We start from the raw sequence: 14,368 nt of genomic DNA on the forward strand, positions 1-14,368 counted from the left end.
TTCTGATGTCGCAGGCCAAATATAAATCACCCTGCAGGTCAGATTTCACCCACAGGCCAGAGTTTGACACGTGTGGCTTAGAGGTCCAAGCCATAGCTTCCGCCTGAATCCATAACATGAGGCCCTAGACCCAGCTTCGGCTTAAAGGCATGAGGCTAGTATCAACCCAGAGGCCTAATCCTTCAAGACAACATTTACACCATGCACTTACCAGTGCTGCATGTACAGTACTTACCATTAGAGGAACAGGGGAAGCTGGTAATGCTGAAAACCCACCATGGAGAGAAGCGGCGTTAAAACCAGCAGTGCTGCATTATTGTAGAAGTGCAGAGGCTGGCTGTTGGCTGAGGGACCTCCACCCAGAGAGGTGTTGGCCTGGACTGCTTGACAGGGAAAAGGGAAGGCAGAGACTTCCCGATCCTCCTGAGTCCGTACTTTAAGGCTCCACAGTATAAGATATCTTGACTCTAGGAGTAACCTCTCATGCGACTATCCCCTGTGGGGACAGGAAAAACACCAGAGGGTGGAGGTGGATGAGGCCTTTTACCCTCTCTGTAATCCTGTCTTGTGATAGGTCAAGGAAGGACTACCTCCTGGTGTGCTGTCCAGACAGACGTACTGGAAAATAAGTTTTGAAATTGCCCTAAAGTAATGAAAACTTGCTGTTAAATCTTTTAACCCTTCTGATAAAATAAAAGCACATTTGAAGAATTCTGGTGACATAATAAAACAGAAGGTATTGTAAATGTTATGTATTAATTTTATTGTGTAGTATGACTATTTGGTTTATGGGTATAATCAAAGCTTGAATACTTAAAAAAATTTCATTTTTTTTGTCAAATTTCTTATTTTAATAAATTAAACCAAAAGATATTGACTACATTTATTACTAACATAAAATACAATGTATCAGGAAAAAAAATTCTCAGGTAACTGGGATAAGTTGAAAAATTCCATTGCTATTTCCACAATAAAGTGTCACGTCAGATTTGAAAAATTGGGCTTGGTTACTAAGGTTAAAATTGCTTATTCCCAGTGTGACTCTTCTGATGTCTATCAAGATGTGATTTCCTAATAAAACATTTCCCACATTCTGAACATGAGAATGGCTTCTCTCCTGTGTGAATTCTCTCATGTGTTACAAGAGAAGATTTGTTATTAAAACATTTCCCACAATCTGAACATGAGAATGGCTTCTCTCCAGTGTGAATTCTCTCATGCCTAACAAGATGAGATTTATCATTAAAACATTTCCCACAATCTGAACATGAAAATGGCTTCTCTCCAGTGTGAATTCTCTTATGCCAAACAAGACGAGATTTGTTATTAAAACATTTCCCACATTCTGAACATAAAAATGGCTTCTCTTCAGTATGCCATCTCTCATGTTCAGTAACTCTTGATTTCTGAGCAAAACATTTCCCACATTGTGAGCAAGAAAATGGCTTCTCTCCTGTGTGAACTCTCTGATGTATAACAAGTCTTGATCTTTCTGTGAAACATTTTCCACATTCTGAACATAAAAATGCCTTCTCTACAGAGTGACGTCTCTCATGTTTAGTAACACTTGATTTCTGAGCAAAACATTTCCCACATTGTGAGCAAGAAAATGGCTTCTCTCCTGTGTGAACTCTCTGATGTATAACAAGTCTTGATTTTTCTGTGAAACATTTTCCACATTCTGAACATGAAAATGGTTTCTCTCCTGTGTGAATTCTCTCATGTATAATAAGATGAGCTTTCTTACTACAACGTTTCCCACATACTGAACATGAAAATGGGTTCTCTCCTGTGTGGGATGTCTCATGTGTAACAAGAATTGATTTTTCTGCAAAACATTTCCCACATTCTGAACATGAATATGGCTTCACTCCTGTGTGAATTCTCTCATGTTTAACAAGTTGTGATTTCTTAGTAAAACATTTCCCACATTCTGAACATGAATATGGCTTATCTCCTGTGTGATTTTTCTGATGTACAATAAGAGTTGATTTTTCTGTAAAACATTTCCCACATTCTGAACATGAAAATGGCTTCTCTCCTGTGTGACGTCTCTCATGTACAAGGAGATTTGATTTGTCAGCAAAACCTTTCCCACATTCTAGACATGAAAATGGCTTCTCTCCTGTGTGAAGTCTCTCATGTGCAACAAGGGCTGCGTTCTGAGCAAAACCTTTCCCACATTCTGAACATGAAAATGGCTTCACTCCTGTGTGGTATCTCTCATGTACAACAAGACTTGATTTCTGAGCAAAACATTTCCCACATTCTGAACATGAAAATGGTTTCTCTCCTGTGTGAAGTCTCTCATGTATGACAAGAGTTGATTTCTGAGCAAAACATTTCCCACATTCTGAGCATGCAAATGGCTTCTTTCTTGTGGGTGTGCTTTTATTTTCCACACTTCTTTTATTTTGCTTCACAGTCTGTGATGAATTAGGAGATAGTTCTTTGCTATTAAGGGCTGAGGGTATATCTGAGATGTGGCCATGCTCCTCATATGTTTCTTCTTTGAAACTATCATCTTCTGCTTTAAAATACGAAAATATCAGATGTCCTCCGGAGCTGCTGGTATAGTCATCTGCCAAGAGTAAAAGTGATTTGATTTTGAGCAAAACCTTAACAATCATATTCAACTAAGTACGAAAATTACAAATTTAAGAAAAAGTAAAAAAATTTCATACAAATCGTAAGGTATGTTTTAACGCTTTATTATTAACTGACTTAAGCGTCATTTACATGATGTGATGATTGCACATAGAATCAATTGTAGTAATGTTCCTTCCCAACCATTGCCCTGTACAACTTCAAACGTCAAAGAATAAAACATTTATCAATGTTCGTATATTTTATACATTTTAATATCTATCTATAATTGGCGGATGTGCATCCCTTGTGTACATAGAAAATGTTCAGCAATAATAAAAATGCATGAGAGAGCGGAAACAAACCATTATTGCTACATCACAATAAGCCCCAATCAACTTCCTATGTCATCAGTTCTATTCTCCTTGCAGCCGCTCGCTTTCAGTCTTCAGGGGAAGTAAATGGTTATAGCAGTCATCTCTCTCTGAGTGACTGTTACATCTCCCTTTACTGCCTCAATGACTGGAATTAAGAGGCTACAGAGAAAATATTACTTCATTTTCTCCCTGCAGCCACTCTTCCAGTAAAAAAGCCTAACATGGTACTATTTACCAGCAGATTACCACTATATCTTTATAAAGGCAGATAATGGCCTGTAATGAGCACTGATGGATCATATGGGAGCATTTTTCTTCTCTCTCTCCATAGATGAATGCTTGGTCGAATGTTCATCTCTACAGAGGATTTGGGAGAGACATTGGACTGCAGACTCAGGTATAATTGCATCACTGATTAGAGGTCTGTGGCCTGGACTTTTCTTGAATAATGAAGAATAATTGGGTTCCATATATTGTATACCCCGATGAGTGCTGTGGAACTGTTGTCTATTGCTCAGTGACTACCTCAAGTCGATCACCAGCACCCCAACTTCCATGTGACAGAACCCAGGACACGGTCATATTCTACCACTCGTATCATGGGTCAGTGCTATCAGGTGGAGAACATCTCACAAGCTCCCTGACAGCTCCATGCACAGCGTAGAGCGGAGGAGCCGTACGGTCGTGAATTAGTAAAGTCATGGCAATGCCATAAATATAAGGCTGGATAAGCCCAGGCATTATTCTGCTCTCTCTTATAATCTACTCCTGGCTGTAACTATAAGGCAATTATCTTAAAATGAGTATGTTTGAAGCTCTGTCCAGTTCCGTATATCAAATAGGTAACATTTTAATCACCAAGCCGTGATGGATATTATAAATAAAGACTAAGCGAAGTTTATTATGTGTCAGTGATGATCTATCATCTCAGTCTATTCTTAAATCCATATTATAGATGCACAGTCGGTGTTATCACACATAGCGCCATCACACTGTCAGCCATATATAATCTGTAATTTAGCTGAATGGGGGAATCTAAGGCCCAAAAAACTAAAAAAATAAATAAAAACCCCCATAAAACTTTTGAATGAGGAGAATGTTACTTTTCTCTTATTATTTCATGGTGACTCTTCATCAGGACGCGGTTACCTGTGAGAACTTCCTCTTTGCACCGCCACTCATCTCCCTGCACATCGCTTTCTCCTTTCTCCATTATGACTTGTGGATTATTCATCAGATTCTTGTCTGAATTTCAAAACTGTGAAAATAATAATGTAAAATAAAGACACAGACAGAAGGAAAACTCACGTGGAATATTCTAGATGGAGGCTTTTACTACAAGCTCGTGTGGCACCAGAGCCACCAACCGATGCCGACATCACCATCTCCTATATCACCAGTGCTGCCAAGTGATGGAAGCAGGGGTGGCTGGAGCAGGGTACAGTGATTTCCTTCATTATTTTGTCTTCACATTTCGAATGCCCTAACATTTTTATTTTTCCATTATATAAGAGATGTTTTGCTTGGAAATTTTGTATTTTTGGGGTACATATTTTTTTGTGGGGTTGGTAGCAATTTTCTTTTTTTATGGTGTTTACTTGTGATACAAATGTGATGTTAGAGGAGTCGTCCGTCGCTTTTTATATTCACATGCAGCTCAGTAAGGTCTAAACCAGTGTTTCCCAAACTCCAGTCCTCACGGCCCCCGCAGGTCATGTTTTTCAGGATTTCCATAGTGTTGCACAGGTGAGAGAATTCCTGATGCCTTGATGATACTCCCATCACCTGCGCAATACTAAGGAAATCCTGAGAACATGACCTGTGGGGGGACGTGAGGACTGGAGTTTGGGAAACACTGTGTAGAGAAATGGACAAGAGAGACTAAGTAACTGTAAGCAAACACCACCCTCTGGTAGAACAAACTGAAAGTGAAGAATTGTGTTAGCAGGAACCAAATAGTACTAGGAGATGTGCAGGGGGAGCGAGATTGTGTGCCAGATCTCAGGGGGCTTTTGTTGCCAAGAGAGCGCAAGGTGCGGATGTGCACCGGAGAAGACGCTGCAGCCAGAGATTTAACACCAGGTTGCAGACGTGCTCCACAGAGCCCAACGCGACAGGCCTCAGCCGGAGGCCTGTGTCGCACAAGAACCAGACACTGCCAGATAAGCTGCGGACTCCTCACAGAAATGCCCAGAGTTCTGCGCATGTTGAGGAGAGTCAGGACCTGCGCTCTGCACTGAGTAATTTCCCGGAACCCGATGTCGCCTGTCAGCAGCAAAGGTCTGGATCCCCTTACCCCAAGCATGAGAGACTACCATCAACAGCAGAGGAGAGCTGAGAGAAGACTGTGACAGGAGAGACGCGCCAACAGTAGCGGAGGAACCGAGCAAATGAACAGAGCCGTCATTTCCAACTTTCACCTACAGTACAGGGGACAGTTGAGATTAGGACTTCAGGTTGGGAGGGGGCTGGTTGGTGCGTGGGAAGCTAAACGGGATCTGATAGACTTTATTCAGAAGAGATTTGCGGCCTAGCGGGAAGAACAGGTGACTCCCAATAGGGCCATATAAAGAGAACTCATGTGGTGACTCCCACTACTGGGTGCACCACATTTTTTGCAAAGAGCTTTACTGTTATTCACTGAAAATATTTCTTATTGTTATTTCAAGTCACTCTTTATTACCCTCGTTACTAACCCCCTGACTGTTCCTGCCTTGTGTCTCTGTGCTTTGCATTTCTGCACCTATGTTACAAGTGGTCTAAACTGAAGAGCTAGAACATGTTCACCTAGCTATCTGCCAGTATTCCTCTTTTATATGCAAGGCCATTGTCATGACCACACTCGCTGATGCTGGCATAATGTGTGGATGTGACCGGGGGTATCCACTGCAAGACCACCTACTCTGTCTAATATCATTACAACTCTCTAATGTGTAACTCAAGCTCACGAATAACCACTCAAAACTACCACCACTAAGGTTTGTGATGATACCGATATATAAATAAAAATATATATATAGTCCCACGTATAAATAAACTTCACATGCAGCATAAAAGAACCTAACATGAGAAGCATGACTAAAATCATGTAATGCACACGCCCGGACTGACTGGCGTGTGCGTGTTTATGTAGTGATTCCACTGTGCCATGAACCGGAGAGTGCCTGGAGGGGCGTAACTAAGTATCTGCCCGATCCGACCAAGGTCGCACGACGGCATACGACGCCAGTGCACCAGGGAGGAACCGAGCAGAGGAACCAGGGTCTACTCCAGGTCAGACTCCGGACAAGGCTGTTAACCCACACCGGGGAATACAGGAACAGGCAGACTAGAGCGCAGGCTGGGTAGGGTCCAGTACAGACTGGGAGACAAATTCGAAACCGCAGACGCGGTGGACAGGGCAGAACAAAGCGAAAGCCGCAGACGCGGTGGACAGAGCTGAGCAAAGCGAAAACCGCAGACGCGGTGGACAGAGCTGAGCAAAGCGAAAACCGCAGACGCGGTGGACAGAGCTGAGCAAAGCGAAAACCGCAGACGCGGTGGACAGAGCTGAGCAAAGCGAAAACCGCAGACGCGGTGGACAGAGCTAAGCAAAGCGAAAACCGCAGACGCGGTGGACAGAGCTGAGCAAAGCGAAAACCGCAGACGTGGTGGACAGAGCTGAGCAAAGCGAAAACCGCAGACGCGGTGGACAGAGCTGAGCAAAGCGAAAACCGCAGACGCGGTAGAGACAGGGCTCTGTTCACACGGAACAGACTAGAAGGGAAAGGCAGAACCAGATACCCACAGGGTACTTGCAGAGAAGTAGCGAGTGGACCACAAACGGAAGTACAGTGACAACGAGCAGGAGTTAGGTACGAGTTCAGACTCTGCAGAAAAAGGGAAAGTACGGACATAGAGAAAAACAAAACAGGCTAGGAGAGTATTAAGACAAGAACAGACACAGCAGCAAGATACAGGAGCCAGTCTAGGTAAGCGGCCCCTAGAAGGCGGAAAGAACAGGCAGGAGCGATTTCACACAGGCCTGGAAATACAGCCTCCAGGATAGGCAGAAGACAACAGGCTAGAAGATAGTACAGACAGGACACAGTTCAGACACGGGAACTGATACCGAAGGCAGGAAACATAAACGGGACCTGGCATATCAGTGACCAAAGGCCAACTGACAGAACACAATGCTCAGGCAGGGATTCATTGGAGCAGCTGGGTTAAATACCAGATGGCAGACAGCAATAGGCTGAGGACGCACAAGGGGTGTGTCTGCAGCAGGTACAAAAAGCAGGAAGTGATCGGGCGCCGCCCTTAAGCAGCAAACACAGAGGCAAACAGACAGCATGGAGGGAAGCCAGGCTAGCAAACTGGACTGGAGATCAAGTGCACGCTCTTGCACAGTGGGAGATGGACCACTATGCAAGGACGCCGCCAGGTATGTTACAGTACCCCCCCCCTTACGCCCCCTCTTCTTCAGGCCTGCCAGAATGTTTCGCAGGGAATTCGAGGGCCAATCCTTTACTTCAAGGAGATCACTTCCACTGTCCACCGGAAAAACTGGTCTCCTCTGGGTAGCTAGGATGCTACCTCCTATCCAGCCATCCTCAGCAACAGACGAAACGGGTGGAGTACCAGGAATAGCACACAAGGAAGTCTCTCTCCACTTATTATCAGGTAGCACCCCAGAGGGTTCAGGAGACAACTGGAAGCCCTCCGATGGATTGGAGGGGTGCAGAGACTCGGGGGTAACCTCTACTTCGGGGTACATCTTGTCAAGCTCACAGGATGAAATGGGCGAGGTATCAGGTACAAGGTGTAGAAAAGTCACTGTCTCTTTGATATCAGGTGGTACCCCAGAGGATTCAGGAAACAACTGGAGGTCCTCCGCCGGGTCGGAAGAGTGCAGAGACTCGGGGGTAACCTCTGCTTCGGAGTACACTAGGTCGGACTCACTGGAAGAAGCGGGCGAGGTATCAGGTACCGAGTATAGCAGAGTCTCTGTCCATTTGCTATCAGGTAGCACCCCGAAGGGTTCAGGAGACAACTGGAGGTCCTCCGCCTGGTCGGAGGGGTGTAGAGACTCGGGGGTAACCTCTGCTTCGGAGTACCCTTGGACAGGCTCACCGATTAAAGTGGGTGAAGTATCAGATACCAGGTGCAGGAAGTCCTCCTGTGTGGATTCTGGGTGGGCAGCAGTCTCTTCGGGCAGGAGAACTGGTGCGCTACCCACGCACATTACCCGTCGGGGCTGCTCCGGGATACTGGGAAATGAAGCTTCAACAGGGACTTCAAGGTTGGGGTCAGGAGGTCTTTGGGAGGACAGACCCTGGCGTGACGGCTTGCCTCTACGCCTAGCACGTCTGGACTGCCTCTTAAGGTTGGGAGAAGTATTCCGGAGAGCGTAGTCACCCTGTGAGTATTCTGGGTGGGCAGTAGTTTCATTGGGCTGGAGGACTATTGCGCTACCCACACACATTACCCATCGGGGCTGCTCCGGGATATTGGGAAGTGAAGCTTCAGCAGGAGCCTCCGGGTTAGGATCATCGAAGACCATTAGAAAGGCCACCAGGAAGGCCATTATGTCGAGGACGATAGGATCCTGTGTTTCCCATAGGGGGTTGATCCATTCCAAGGCATCACCCGCTAGGTTAGACATAATGAATCCCACCTTAACCCGATCGGTGGGAAAACAAAGAGGGTAGAACTTGAAGTGTAGCATGCATTGCTCCACAAATGCACGACTCTGTCTTGGATCCCCATAGTACCGTGGCGGATCCGCTGAAACGAGAGCTGATAGATCCATCTGGACGGGTGCGTAATTCGCCTGGAACTCAGCTAGAGAAAAAAAAAATTATTTATTTTTAATGCACGTATTCGCTGGAAAACGTCTCAGAGAGCGAAGGCCGTGGGGCTCAACGGGAACCATGGCCTGAGCATGCTGTAATGCACACGCAAGGACTGACTGGCGTGTGCGTGTTTATGTAGTGATTCCACTGTGCCATGAACCGGAGAGTGCCTGGAGGAGCGTAACTAAGTATCTGCCCGATCCGACCAAGGTCGCACGACGGCATACGACGCCAGTGCACCAGGGAGGAACCGAGCAGAGGAACCAGGGTCTACTCCAGGTCAGACTCCGGACACGGCTGTTAACCCACACCGGGGAATACAGGAACAGGCAGACTAGAGCGCAGGCTGGGTAGGGTCCAGTACAGACTGGGAGACAAATTCGAAACCGCAGACGTGGTGGACAGGGCAGAGCAAAGCGAAAACCGCAGACACGGTGGACAGAGCTGAGCAAAGCGAAAACCGCAGACGCGGTGGACAGAGCTGAGCAAAGCGAAAACCGCAGACGCGGTGGACAGAGCTGAGCAAAGCGAAAACCGCAGACGCGGTGGACAGAGCTGAGCAAAGCGAAAACCGCAGACGCGGTGGACAGAGCTGAGCAAAGCGAAAACCGCAGACGCGGTGGACAGAGCTGAGCAAAGCGAAAACCGCAGACACGGTGGACAGAGCTGAGCAAAGCGAAAACCGCAGACGCGGTAGAGACAGGGCTCTGTTCACACGGAACAGACTAGAAGGGAAAGGCAGAACCAAATACCCACAGGGTACTTGCAGAGAAGTAGCGAGTGGACCACAAACGGAAGTACAGTGACAACGAGCAGGAGTTAGGTACGAGTTCAGACTCTGCAGAAAAAGGGAAAGTACGGACATAGAGAAAAACAAAACAGGCTAGGAGAGTATTAAGACAAGAACAGACACAGCAGCAAGATACAGGAGCGGGTCTGGGTAAGCGGCCCCTAGAAGGCGGAACGAACAGGCAGGAGCGAGTTCACACAGGCCTGGAAATACAGCCTCCAAGATAGGCAGAAGACAACAGGCTAGAAGATAATACAGACAGGACACAGTTCAGACACGGGAACTGATACCGAAGGCAGGAAACATAAACGAGACCTGGCATATCAGTGACCAAAGGCCAACTGACAGAACACAATGCTCAGGCAGGGATTCATTGGAGCAGCTGGGTTAAATACCAGATGGCAGACAGCAATAGGCTGAGGACGCACAAGGGGTGTGTCTGCAGCAGGTACAAAAAGCAGGAAGTGATCGGGCGCCGCCCTTAAGCAGCAAACACAGAGGCAAACAGACAGCATGGAGGGAAGCCAGGCTAGCAAACTGGACTGGAGATCAAGTGCATGCTCTTGCACAGTGGGAGATGGACCACTATGCAAGGACGCCGCCAGGTATGTTACAGTACCCCCCCCCCTTACGCCCCCTCTTCTTCAGGCCTGCCAGAATGTTCCGCAGGGAATTCGAGGGCCAATCCTTTACTTCAAGGAGATCACTTCCACTGTCCACCGGAAAAACTGGTCTCCTCTGGGTAGCTAGGATGCTACCTCCTATCCAGCCATCCTCAGCAACAGACGAAACGGGTGGAGTACCAGGAATAGCACACAAGGAAGTCTCTCTCCACTTATTATCAGGTAGCACCCCAGAGGGTTCAGGAGACAACTGGAAGCCCTCCGATGGATTGGAGGGGTGCAGAGACTCGGGGGTAACCTCTGCTTCGGGGTACATCTTGTCAAGCTCACAGGATGAAATGGGCGAGGTATCAGGTACAAGGTGTAGAAAAGTCACTGTCTCTTTGATATCAGGTGGTACCCCAGAGGATTCAGGAAACAACTGGAGGTCCTCCGCCGGGTCGGAAGAGTGCAGAGACTCGGGGGTAACCTCTGCTTCGGAGTACACTAGGTCGGACTCACTGTAAGAAGCGGGCGAGGTATCAGGTACCGAGTATAGCAGAGTCTCTGTCCATTTGCTATCAGGTAGCACCCCGAAGGGTTCAGGAGACAACTGGAGGTCCTCCGCCTGGACGGAGGGGTGTAGAGACTCGGGGGTAACCTCTGCTTCGGAGTACACTAGGTCGGACTCACTGGAAGAAGCGGGCGAGGTATCAGGTACTGAGTATAGGAGAGTCTCTATCCATTCGCTACCAGATAGCACCCCGAAGGGTTCAGGAGACAACGGGAGGTCCTCCGCCTGGTCGGAGGGGTTTAGAGACTCGGGGGTAACCTCTGCTTCGGAGTACCCTTGGACAGGCTCACCGATTAAAGTGGGTGAAGTATCAGATACCAGGTGCAGGAAGTCCTCCTGTGTGGATTCTGGGTGGGCAGCAGAACTGGTGCGCTACCCACGCACATTACCCGTCGGGGCTGCTCCGGGATACTGGGAAATGAAGCTTCAACAGGGACTTCAAGGTTGGGGTCAGGAGGTCTTTGGGAGGACAGACCCTGGCGTGACGGCTTGCCTCTACGCCTAGCACGTCTGGACTGCCTCAAGGTTGGGAGAAGTATTCCGGAGAGCGTAGTCACCCTGTGAGGATTCTGGGTGGGCAGTAGTTTCATTGGGCTGGAGGACTATTGCGCTACCCACACACATTACCCATCGGGGCTGCTCCGGGATATTGGGAAGTGAAGCTTCAGCAGGAGCCTCCGGGTTAGGATCATCGAAGACCATTAGAAAGGCCACCAGGAAGGCCATTATGTCGAGGACGATAGGATCCTGTGTTTCCCATAGGGGGTTGATCCATTCCAAGGCATCACCCGCTAGGTTAGACATAATGAATCCCACCTTAACCCGATCGGTGGGAAAACAAAGAGGGTAGAACTTGAAGTGTAGCATGCATTGCTCCACAAATGCACGACTCTGTCTTGGATCCCCATAGTACCGTGGCGGATCCGCAGAAACGAGAGCTGATAGATCCATCTGGACGGGTGCGTAATTCGCCTGGAACTCAGCTAGAGAAAAAAAATAATTATTTATTTTTAATGCACGTATTCGCTGGAAAACGTCTCAGAGAGCGAAGGCCGTGGGGCTCAACGGGAACCATGGCCTGAGCATGCTGTAATGCACACGCAAGGACTGACTGGCGTGTGCGTGTTTATGTAGTGATTCCACTGTGCCATGAACCGGAGAGTGCCTGGAGGAGCGTAACTAAGTATCTGCCCGATCCGACCAAGGTCGCACGACGGCATACGACGCCAGTGCACCAGGGAGGAACCGAGCAGAGGAACCAGGGTCAGACTCCGGACACGGCTGTTAACCCACACCGGGGAATACAGGAACAGGCAGACTAGAGCGCAGGCTGGGTAGGGTCCAGTACAGACTGGGAGACAAATTCGAAACCGCAGACGTGGTGGACAGGGCAGAGCAAAGCGAAAACCGCAGACACGGTGGACAGAGCTGAGCAAAGCGAAAACCGCAGACGCGGTGGACAGAGCTGAGCAAAGCGAAAACCGCAGACGCGGTGGACAGAGCTGAGCAAAGCGAAAACCGCAGACGCGGTGGACAGAGCTGAGCAAAGCGAAAACCGCAGACGCGGTGGACAGAGCTGAGCAAAGCGAAAACCGCAGACGCGGTGGACAGAGCTGAGCAAAGCGAAAACCGCAGACACGGTGGACAGAGCTGAGCAAAGCGAAAACGGCAGACGCGGTAGAGACAGGGCTCTGTTCACACGGAACAGACTAGAAGGGAAAGGCAGAACCAAATACCCACAGGGTACTTGCAGAGAAGTAGCGAGTGGACCACAAACGGAAGTACAGTGACAACGAGCAGGAGTTAGGTACGAGTTCAGACTCTGCAGAAAAAGGGAAAGTACGGACATAGAGAAAAACAAAACAGGCTAGGAGAGTATTAAGACAAGAACAGACACAGCAGCAAGATACAGGAGCGGGTCTGGGTAAGCGGCCCCTAGAAGGCGGAACGAACAGGCAGGAGCGAGTTCACACAGGCCTGGAAATACAGCCTCCAAGATAGGCAGAAGACAACAGGCTAGAAGATAATACAGACAGGACACAGTTCAGACACGGGAACTGATACCGAAGGCAGGAAACATAAACGGGACCTGGCATATCAGTGACCAAAGGCCAACTGACAGAACACAATGCTCAGGCAGGGATTCATTGGAGCAGCTGGGTTAAATACCAGATGGCAGACAGCAATAGGCTGAGGACGCACAAGGGGTGTGTCTGCAGCAGGTACAAAAAGCAGGAAGTGATCGGGCGCCGCCCTTAAGCAGCAAACACAGAGGCAAACAGACAGCATGGAGGGAAGCCAGGCTAGCAAACTGGACTGGAGATCAAGTGCACGCTCTTGCACAGTGGGAGATGGACCACTATGCAAGGACGCCGCCAGGTATGTTACAGATCATACATGAATGCAAAAGTGAACAACTTTTGGGCAGCATGGTGGCTCAGTACTTAGCACTATTGATTGGGATCGTGAGTTCAAATCCCACCAAGGACAACATCTGCAAGGAGTTCGTATGTTCTCCCCGTCTATGTGTGGGTTTCCTCCGGGTTCTCCGGTTTCATCTCACATTCCGAATACATATTGATAGGGAATTTAGATTGTGAGCCCCGATGGGACAGTGTCGATAATGTCCATAAAGTACTGTGGAATCAATAGCGCTATACCATATAGCAGTGGACCATTCCTTCTTCCTACAGACTCTCTCATCGCTCGGCATCACAGACGTGGCCTATCTTGGATCTCCTCATACCTAACAGACAGGACACTCAGTGTCTCCCACTCGCACACCACCTCCTCATCTCGCCCCCTATCTGTCGGTGTCCCCCAAGTTTCAGTCCTAGGACCCCTGCTCTTCTCCATCTACACCTCGGCCTAGGACAGCTCATAGAGTCTCACGGATTTCAGTATCACCTCTATGCTGATGACACACAGATCTACCTCTCTGCACCCGATATCACCTCCTTACTAACCAAAATCCCACAATGTCTGTCCGCTATTTCATCCTTCTTCTCTGCTAGATTTCTAAAACTTAACATGGACAAAACAGAATTCATCGTCTTTCCACCATCTCATTCAACACCCCCCCCTCATCTGACCTATCAACGTCAATAGCTGTCCACTCTCCCCAGTCCCACAAGCTCGCTGCCTTGGGGTAACCCTGGACTCTGATCTCTCCTTCCAACCACACATCCAAGCCCTTTCCAGTTCCGGCTGACTCCAACTCAAAAACGTCTCTGGGATCCGCACATTCCTCAACCACGAATCTGCAAAAACACTAGTGCACGCCCTCATAATCTCCCACCTCGACTGCTGCAACCTCCTGCTATGTGGCCTCCCTTCCAACACTCTTGCACCCCTCCAATCTATCCTAAAACTCTGCTGACCGACTAATCCACCTGTACCGCCGCTATTCCCCGGCCTCTCCTCTCTGTCAGTCCCTTCACTGGCTCCCCACTACTCAGAGACTCCAATTCAAAACCCTAACTATGGCACAAAGCCATCCACAACCTGTCTCCTCCATATATCTGTGACCTAGTCTCAAGATACATACCTGCATGCAACCTCCGATCCTCACAAGATCTCCTTGTCTACTCCTCTCTTATCTC

The 14,368-nt window shown here is 48.2% G+C and overlaps 1 pseudogene; it reads right to left on the bottom strand.

The window, feature by feature from the left end:
- Nucleotides 1-775: 775 nt before the first annotated feature.
- LOC141162317 (uncharacterized) overlaps nucleotides 776-14,368 on the bottom strand; it is an 85,222-nt pseudogene continuing 71,629 nt past the window's right edge.

Source organism: Phyllobates terribilis, unplaced genomic scaffold (genome assembly GCF_046119375.1).
Source record: "Phyllobates terribilis strain yellow unplaced genomic scaffold, ASM4611937v1 Scaffold_9__5_contigs__length_417890890, whole genome shotgun sequence".
NCBI lineage: Eukaryota > Metazoa > Chordata > Amphibia > Anura > Dendrobatidae > Phyllobates > Phyllobates terribilis.